Consider the following 9,333-nt stretch of genomic DNA (forward strand, 5'->3'; position numbering starts at 1 on the left):
GTCAAAGAAGCAACTTAGTTTTACCTCTTATCTTCCTCTTCCTTTTCCCTCCGGTGCCATCCTAGATATCGGGATGAGATCCTCTCGTAGTGGTGGAGGGTTGTGACGCCCCAAGACCGGAGCTTCAGATGCCTTCCAGGGTTTCCGGGTTTTCGTTGTGCGATTTGTTTGGTTCATTGCATCATGTGCATTGCATCATGTCATCATGTCATAAATCTTTTGCATCTCAACTAAATAAATCGTATGGATCTTCGGTCCATTTAAATCGAGGGAAGGATGACTTCTCTTTGTAATATATCCTCCCGATATTAGTGGAGCTATTATAAAATAATCCATTCTTATGGAATCACCAAAAACACACTTGCAAAATTTCCCCATGCCTTTGTTATCTCGCTTCTTGACCTCGAACCTTGTCCGTAAATTCTTTCATCATTTTCCGGAGCTGCACCAAAAATCCGAATATGTTTGGACTCTTCATTACCTTGAACTTATTCAAACCATTTGAAATAAATTCAAATGGATTTGAATTTAGATCTTTCAATTTTGGCCTTCTCTATTTTTCGCGGAACAAACACATTTTTTGCGAGTCTAGGAAATTTATCCCCATGCCTAATCCTTTCTCCACCCTTCCTTTCCTTTTTCCTTTCTTTCTTTCCTTTGCTATTTTTTCTGGGCTTTAGAAGAGAGGGAGGGAGAGAGAGCCTGTAGCACAGCCGGCCTCTAAGCCCGTAGCCCAGTTGCACCGAGGCTAAGGCCCTGCGCCGGTGCCAGTTAACCCTAGCCGATCCCCACGCGTACCCCCCTCCTCATCGTTTTCCTTCCGCCGCCAGAGGCACGCATCTCACCACCAGGGGCCTCGATCCCATCTCTCTCCTCTCACCCGTGACCCATCTCCCTTGTCTCCCTCTCCTCTCTCCCACCTCGAGCCAGGGAGGAGCCACATCGCCCAATCCTCTCCAAGCCGCCGGTGACGACAGAGCCTCTCCCGGAGCGCCCCTGCATCGATCCCCACCATCGCCAGCGCGCCCTGTCGCCCGGTTGCTGGACCTCACCTGGACTTCCTCCACCACCACCGCTGGCCTGCTTCCCCTCCTACGACCTCGCTCGGCTGGAGCGCCACAAGGAGCCCAAGCCCCGCCGCATTTCGGCTGCCGCTAGCGAGCACCTCCGCCGAAGCCACGTCCGCTCGCCGCCCCTCCCGCGACTCCGTCTCTACCTCGTCACCCGCCGTTGACCTAGGCCGCCAAGCACGTGGGTACTTATTCCTTTGCCCGAGCCTCCCCTTGAGCTCCTCTGCCTCCGCGCCCACATGTCGTCGGCGTTCCCAACGGCCTCGCCAGGAGCTTCCCCGAGCTCCAGCAGGACTCGCACCGACACTTGCTCTGCCCGGATCCACCTCGGCCTCACCGGACAGATGCACCACTAGCCTCCCGTCTTGTTTCTTTTGGACCAGCAAGAACATCGCCAAGAACCCTACATGGACGCATCATATCCAGGGTTTCGTCAAGTTCCATCATCGATGACCGTTTTGGTTACACCAAGACCCGGACCATCAAGTACCATGATGTCCGTCGATCGCCAAGTACCCCTTCGGATACGCAAGATCCTCGAAGGTCCACCAAGGCCTAGTACGACTACAGGACCGGAATGAAGTACCACGATGACCGTTGACATGTACCACTACACCGCACCGAAACGTCAAGACTGTCCCGGTATTGCCAAGTACCACTTCCGTTTCGGAATGCGACGAGTACCACGACTACCCTTGAGGACATTGGTTCCATCAAGTTCGACTACCATGTGTGTACAACTACCGCCGCCGTGAGTTTTGACAAGACGTCGTGTGCCTCTACTTCTACTACCGTCCCGGTGATCACAGATGAACGATAGCACGACTACTTCCACTACGGCATGAGTACAACTACTACCTCTACGAACGTGGCGAGACCGTCTACTTCCGCTAAGAACTTGTTCCAGTCCGAAAAGTCTCACCTAAAAGGTATAACCCCGAGACGACGCCCATGAACGAATGAATGCATGTTGGATGAGATGCACCCTTTGTCTGCAAAGTGTCCGTTTTGTCACTCATTTCCATGCCACAAACTCATGGGACACCCGGAATCCGGGAGCACCCCACCATCTCTTGTGTGTTCCACATGTCCGCATCCTACTCTTTTGCATCGGTATCTCAATCGAGTTACCGATACCGATATGTTGCCATGGCACCCTTCAGTTCCGCCATGGTGACCAAATGCTTCATATCATGTTCATGTCAACTTTTAACAAAAATAGCATAAACTTGCACATGTCATTCACATCATGATAATAACATTTAAATGTTTAGAATTGTTGTTGCACCAAGTTGATAAATGCATGTGGGGATTTACTGGAATTGTTGTTGTTGTTGTTTCCGGCCTCATTTAAGATGCCTAACAATGTTTTCTACTCATGTTTCACCTCTTGCCATGTTTAACAACAATTAAAATCGTTGGGTACCTAAACGAGAGAGAACTAAATAAGTCATGTGGTGTTTTCTTCAATATGCAACTCATTGCACATTGGGCTCCACTTAATTTGTAGGATTGTTTGTGCATTTGGCCATGCCATGCCTCATTAAACCGAACATGCATCATACTTGATTGTGCATCATGCCATGTTTATGTGATGGTTGTTTACTATCTTTGTTTGCTTGTTTTCGGTGTGCTTCTTCGGGTTAGTTCCGATAACATCGTGTTTGTGAGGATTCGTTCGACTCCGTCCGTTTGTCTTCTTCATGGACTCGTTCTTCTTCCTTGCGGGATCTCAGGCAAGATGACCATACCCTCGAAATCACTTCTATATTTGCTTGCTTAGTTGCTCGTTCTTTTGCTATGCCTATGTTGCAATACCTACCACTTGCTTATCATGCCTCCCATATTGTTAAGCCAAGCCTCTAACCACCTTGTCCTAGCAAATCGTTGTTTGTCTATGTTACCGCTTGCTCAGCCCCTCTTATAGCATTGTTAGTTGCAGGTGAAGATTGGAGTTTGTTCCTTGTTTGGAACATGGATATTTTGTTGGGATATCACAATATCTCTTATTTAATTAATGCATCTATATACTTGGTAAAGGGTGGAAGGCTCGGCCTTATGCCTGGTGTTTTGTTCCACTCTGGTCGCCCTAGTTTCCGTCATATCAGTGTTATGTTCCCGGATTTTGCGTTCCATACACGGTTGGGTTATAATGGGAACCCCTTGACAGTTCGCCTTGAATAAAACTCCTCCAGCAAGGCCCAACATTGGTTTTACCATTTTCCACCTAGCCTTTTCTTTCCCTTTGGTTCTGCAGACTCAAGGGTCATCTTTATTTTAATCCCCCCGGGCCAGTGCTTCTCTAAGTGTTGGTCCAACTGAGCGATGTACGGGGCTACCAGGGGCAACTCTGGGCTGGCCTACCCGACGTCTTGCTCATCCGGTGTGCCCTGAGAGCGAGTTATGTGCAACTCCTATCGGGATTTGTCGGCACATCTAGGTGGCTTTGCTGGTCTTGTTTTACCATTGTCGAAATGTCTTGTAACCAGGATTCCGAGTCTGATCGGATTGTCTTGGGAGAAGGAATATCCTTCATTGACCATGAGAGCTTGTGATGGGCTAAGTTGGGACACCCCTGCAGGGATTTGATCTTTCGAAAGCCGTGCCCGTGGTTATGGGTAGATGGGAATTTGTTAATGTCCGGTTGTAGATAACGTGAAACTTAACTTAATTAAAATGCATCAACCGCGTGTGTAACCGTGATGGTCTCTTCTCGGCGGAGTCCAGGAAGTGAATACGGTGTTGGAGTTATGCTTGACGTAGGTTGTTCTAGGATCACTTCTTGATCATAGTTTCTCGACCGTGCTTTTGCCTTCTCTTCTCGCTCTCATTTGCGTATGTTAGCGACCATATATGCTAGTCGCTTGCTGCAGCTCCACCTCATACCTTTTACCTTACCCATAAGCTTAAATAGTCTTGATCGTGAGGGTGTGAGATTGCTGAGTACCCGTGACTCACAGGTATTTCCAAAACCAGCTTGCAGGTGCCGATGATACCGTGCAGGTGATGCAACCGAGCTCAAGGAGGAGCTCGATGAAGATCGTGTCTGTTATGTTGTTCCGTTTCAGTTGATCAGTAGTGGAGCCTAGTTGGGACGATCGTGGATCTGTGTATTTGGGGTAGTCTTCTTTTATTTTGGTTCCGTAGTCGGACCTTGTCTGTTTTGGGATGATGTAATGCTTTATTCATGTATTGTGTGAAGTGGCGATTGTAAGCCAACTATGTATCTCTTTCCCTTATGTATTACATGGGTTGTGTGAAGATTACCTCACTTGCGAAATTTCTTACAATGCGGTTATGCCTCTAAGTCGTGCTTCGACATGTGGGAGATATAGCCGCATTGTGAGCGTTACATAGGATCCCTTCCCGCCTAATATTTGGGGAGAGGACCCGAGACTCTATAAATAGGGCTAGTCACCACCATAGCAAACCAGGGATCATTGAGATCATCCCCAACCACACAAGCTCATCGAGCTCAAGAAAACCTCTCCTCAGGAGGCTATTCTTCCTTTGTACTTGTTCATCCAAAGCCTACAAGGCAATCCACCACACCACACTGGAGTAGGGTATTACACCGCAACGGTGGCCCGAACCAGTATAAACTCTTGTGTCCTTTTTTCCTCCGGTTTGGCGAGCTAGGCTTTGAGATCGTTGCGAGAGTGTGAGCTAGGGGGACGGACACCTTCGTGCGCAACCCAGTGTTCAAACCTCAAGGGTTTACCGGAACCTGTAATCTGACACAACTAAACAACAATGTCATCATGTTTTAGTCGTCATACAATCACCAAACACAAATGAACATACATAACAAATGATGTTCTCACAACAAAATACTAAACAACACGTTCATCAGGCTTCAGTTGTCATAGGAAACAAAATTTTGCATAGTAGATAAAAACGTCTTCTGATAGGAAAATACGACAAAAGCAATCTAATCATCATCTGCAGCAGCAACGCCAACATCTTCGCCATGTGTATCAGTCTGAATCGTAATTCCCCAGAGTGTCATCTTCTTCTTCATCCTCAATGTCCTCGAACGTTGTCTTCTTCTTGATCAACTCTTGTATGTCCATAACATGACAGTCAATCTTTTCACCAGGGTCATTGACGTGATGGTTCTCAAAGATATTAGGAACATCTGTGGAATCTTGTACATCAGGAGCTGTGTAAGCATCATCTTGTTGTGCAACTTCATTAAACGCATTCCTCTGCTCAAACCTTTGCAATACTCTCCAGTCATCGCTACGTGCAAATGTGTCTTCCAAGAAAAATATATGTGTTGCTTGATTTGCCAAAATAAAAGGCTCGTTGGTCTGGTACGCCGCCTTGACATTGATGGATTTGAAATAATCATCAGCTCTGGGTTTTGTCATCCTGGAAAACAGGTTATACCAACGACAGCACAACAGAACCACACATCGATGATCCTCGAAACTGGAGATATACTGCAACTGAACAATGTCTGTTATGTTAGCATACATTTCAGTTGTCTCTCTGTCGTACGTATACATGCTCATGATGGCACTATTTTGTGTCTTCCTGCCTTCATCGCTTGCAAGGGTGTTGTAGCGCACATCTCCAACAACACAAGATTCATAATGTCTTACCCAAGTATCAGGACCCATTGCTAGTGCGTAAAGGGTATCATCAACTACCTGCCCATCCTCCGGCATCTTCTTAGCCTATGGTTTAGAAATAGACAAGCTGATCATCTTATGTACTCAATATATTAAAAAACTGACAGTGCAATTCAAAAGCTTACATGGCTCTTGAACCATTTCGCATATCCTGCCGTAACCACTTTGTCAATGTTTCTTGGATTTTGCGGTAGTAACTCCTTTTTGTAGATGCTGGACAACATAGTGATCATGTCAAACATCTAAATATATAAGAATGTGCTGCAAGTTTAGTAGATTACGATGTATAAGCTGCAGTACTTAGCACTTACTTGATATAAGGTAGTATCCCAAGACAATTATTCAACACATACCAAACCATTTGGTCCAAATCTTTAGGTTTGTCCTCTTGTTGATTCTTCCCTATAACTCGAACAGAATAATCGAAAACATTGAGCCTGGGATTGTCTTCACCCACCTCTTTGCTAAGCTGATCAACTGTTTCAATGTATTTTGAGCAGAATGTCAATGCTTCTGTAGCAATGTAGTCCTCTGCAATGGAATCCTTGGGTCTAGCTCTATTCCTAACATATCCTTTGAAAGTGTGTAGCCGCCTTTGAATAGGGTACATCTAGCCATACTGTACCGGACCTCTAAGTAGTGCCTCATCAGGTAGATGAACAGCCAAATGCACCATCACATCAAAGAAGGCTAGAGGATATATCTTCTCAAGGTCACACATGATAGTTGGTATCTTGTCTCTAAGACGCTCCAAAGCATCTACCCTGATATTTCTACTGCAGTGTTCCCTGAAGAATTGTGCCAACTCTGCAACTGCTTTATATAAGTCAGGGCGGCCCAATCCTCTAAGGATAATAGGTAAAACCCTTTGAAGTAGGACGTGACAGTCATGAGTTTTCAACCCTTGTACCTTATTTCCATCTGCACTGACTCTGCTTTCAGGGTTGGAAGCTAATCCATGTGGGAATCTCACACGTGACAGGACCTCGCAGAATTCTTTTCTTTTTACCTTGTCCAAGACGTACACAGCTGGTGCCATATCCCGTGGTTTACCTTCATCTTCCACCGGCAAATTCTTTCTGATACCTAGGTGTGTCAAATCAATATTAGATTTTAAGGTATATTTCGTCTTGCCTTCAATATTAAGAAGTGTGCCAATAATGTTGTCACATATATTTTTCTTGATGTGCATCACATCAAGATTATGTCGCAGATCCAAATCTTTGCAATACTCCAAGTCCCACAAAGTGGACGTGCGGGTAAACAATAATCTCTCCTCTGCCCTGCCACACTTCCTTTTCCGGCTACAATTACCAGGATGGTTTCCTGGTGTAATATGCCTGACCTTCTCTAATTCCACTTGCAACTCATCGGCGGTGAGCCTCTTTGGTGCATCGCGATTTTCATGCTTTGCATTGAACACATGTCTTCGTTATTTTGTAGGATGCGGCTTGTCCTTGGCAAGGAAACGACAGTGTCCAATGTAACAGATCTTGCTAAGTATTGCGTATGACAGTGGACTCCTATCACAATGAACACATGCATTGTAACCATGTGTCGTTCTCCCTGACATAGTGCCCAAAGCCGAATAATCATGGATACACCAAATTATAACAACACGCAGAAAGAAATCAGCTGGTGGGCTGCTATATAGGTCTCGAGTGAGAACACCCCTCCATAGATGTTGAAGTTCCTCCACAAGAGGCTCCATGAATAAATCAAAATCCTTTCCAGGACTTTTTGGACCTGGGATGAGCAAGGCCATCATGTAGTTTGATTCTTTGGTGCAGACATTTGGAGGCATGTTGTAAGGGATAACAAGCACTGGCCACATGCTACATGTGGTGCTCTGGTGGCCAAATGGGTTAAATCCATCTGAATCTAAGCCAAGTATAATGTTTCTCGGGTCAGCAGCAAACTTTTGTGTTTCTGATTGAAGCTTCTCCACTCACTACCATGTGATGGATGCTCATTTCATTCTGATATCTGTACTCTTGGTTCCTAGAATGCCACAATACATCCTCTCTTGTTTCAGCATCATGAAACAACCTCTGCAATCTTGGTGTAATTGGAAAATGTCTCAGAACATTACGAGGAATACTCTTCATAGCATCACCATCTTTCCATCTTGATGATTTGCATTTCGGGCATTCACTTAAGTTGGCATAATCCTTCCAGAACAGAACACAATTATTCTTACAAACATGGATCATATCATATCCAATTCCAAATTCACGAAGGAAATTCTTCATTTTACTGTAGGTGTGTGGCAGCTCAGACGCATATGGGAAAGCTTTGCGAAAAGCAGCCAACATCGCATCAAATGATTTGTTGGTCATCCGCTCAAATGTCTTCAGCTAAAGAAAGGTGACCATAGCTGAGAATACTGACAGCTTATTTCCTGGGGTGACAGCCACGTTGCATTGTTCCAACATGCGGGCCCACCATTTTTCTTCTGCAGGTGAAAGTTCATGAAATGCACGAGCATTTCGTAGCATTGTTTCAATGTTGGTCAAACTCACTGGCTCCGCCACCACCACCTCCTCCTCCTCTTCCACCTGAGCATCAGGCAGATCAAGATGGTGATCTGCTGCTTCCACGTAGTCTGTAACATTGACGTTCATAGCTTCACCATGATGAACCCACCTAGTATCTGTGACTGACATCCCATACAAGTGTAGATGATTTTGCACAGTTGACTGGGGCCTTGTAACTAAATTCATACAACTGCTACACGAGCAGTGCACATATGATTTCGGACCACCGTACTCAGCTCTGATAAAGTTCATGAAGTTTTCAACCCCCTCGACATATGCAGCGGAGAATCTTCAAGTAGAAGTTATCCAAGTCCTGTCCATCTGTTAGACATACAAATTAGTTCTTCTACTAGATATTATAGGAAAAACATATATGGTTTTTTATGAAGTCCAGAAAAAATACCTAGGTCGATGTCTAAAGCTATGGCAAGATATTTGGACTTGCGGATCTTAGTAACGAAATATATTTAAAGCTAATTCAGCAAACATATTTGAGTGCTAAATTATGGCAGGCTGTTTCAGCAGTCAATGAGACCGAGCACATAGCCATCGAACTATCGAAGGCCATCGCAGCAACAAAGATCGAGTATAAAACGGTGTAGTTCTATTTCACCTAACAGATTGGCTACTAGACCATGGCAATCTACGTCATAATAAATATGTGGCAGGATATTTTTGCAACTAATCGGGCTTGGCATGCCATATCAGCTTAGCATATTGAGTGCAGAACAGGGCAAGGAAGCTTCTTAAGCAGAGCATATTGACTATAAACTACTTCGACATACAGTGAGGTTAATAGCGTCTATCAGCTAACATTCAGCGCTACACCGACATGCACGGGGCCTCAGTCTAGAACGCGCATACCGTGGGAGATGCTGACTGCCGTGCGTCGCGACACGAATGTCGCCAGCGGTGGCAGCGCTGACCGCCGTGCACCTCCACAAGAACGTCGCCAGCGGCGGCGACGCGGCTCGAGGATGGCAGTCTATGAGAGCGTACTGTGGGAGCGAGAGGATCGTCGTGCATCCCCTTGACGAACCACAACGCCGATGTATCGACGTGGCTGGGAGGGCGGCTTTGGCGGAGCGA

Source organism: Triticum dicoccoides, chromosome 4A, assembly GCF_002162155.2.
Source record: "Triticum dicoccoides isolate Atlit2015 ecotype Zavitan chromosome 4A, WEW_v2.0, whole genome shotgun sequence".
Taxonomy (NCBI): Eukaryota; Viridiplantae; Streptophyta; class Magnoliopsida; order Poales; family Poaceae; genus Triticum; species Triticum dicoccoides.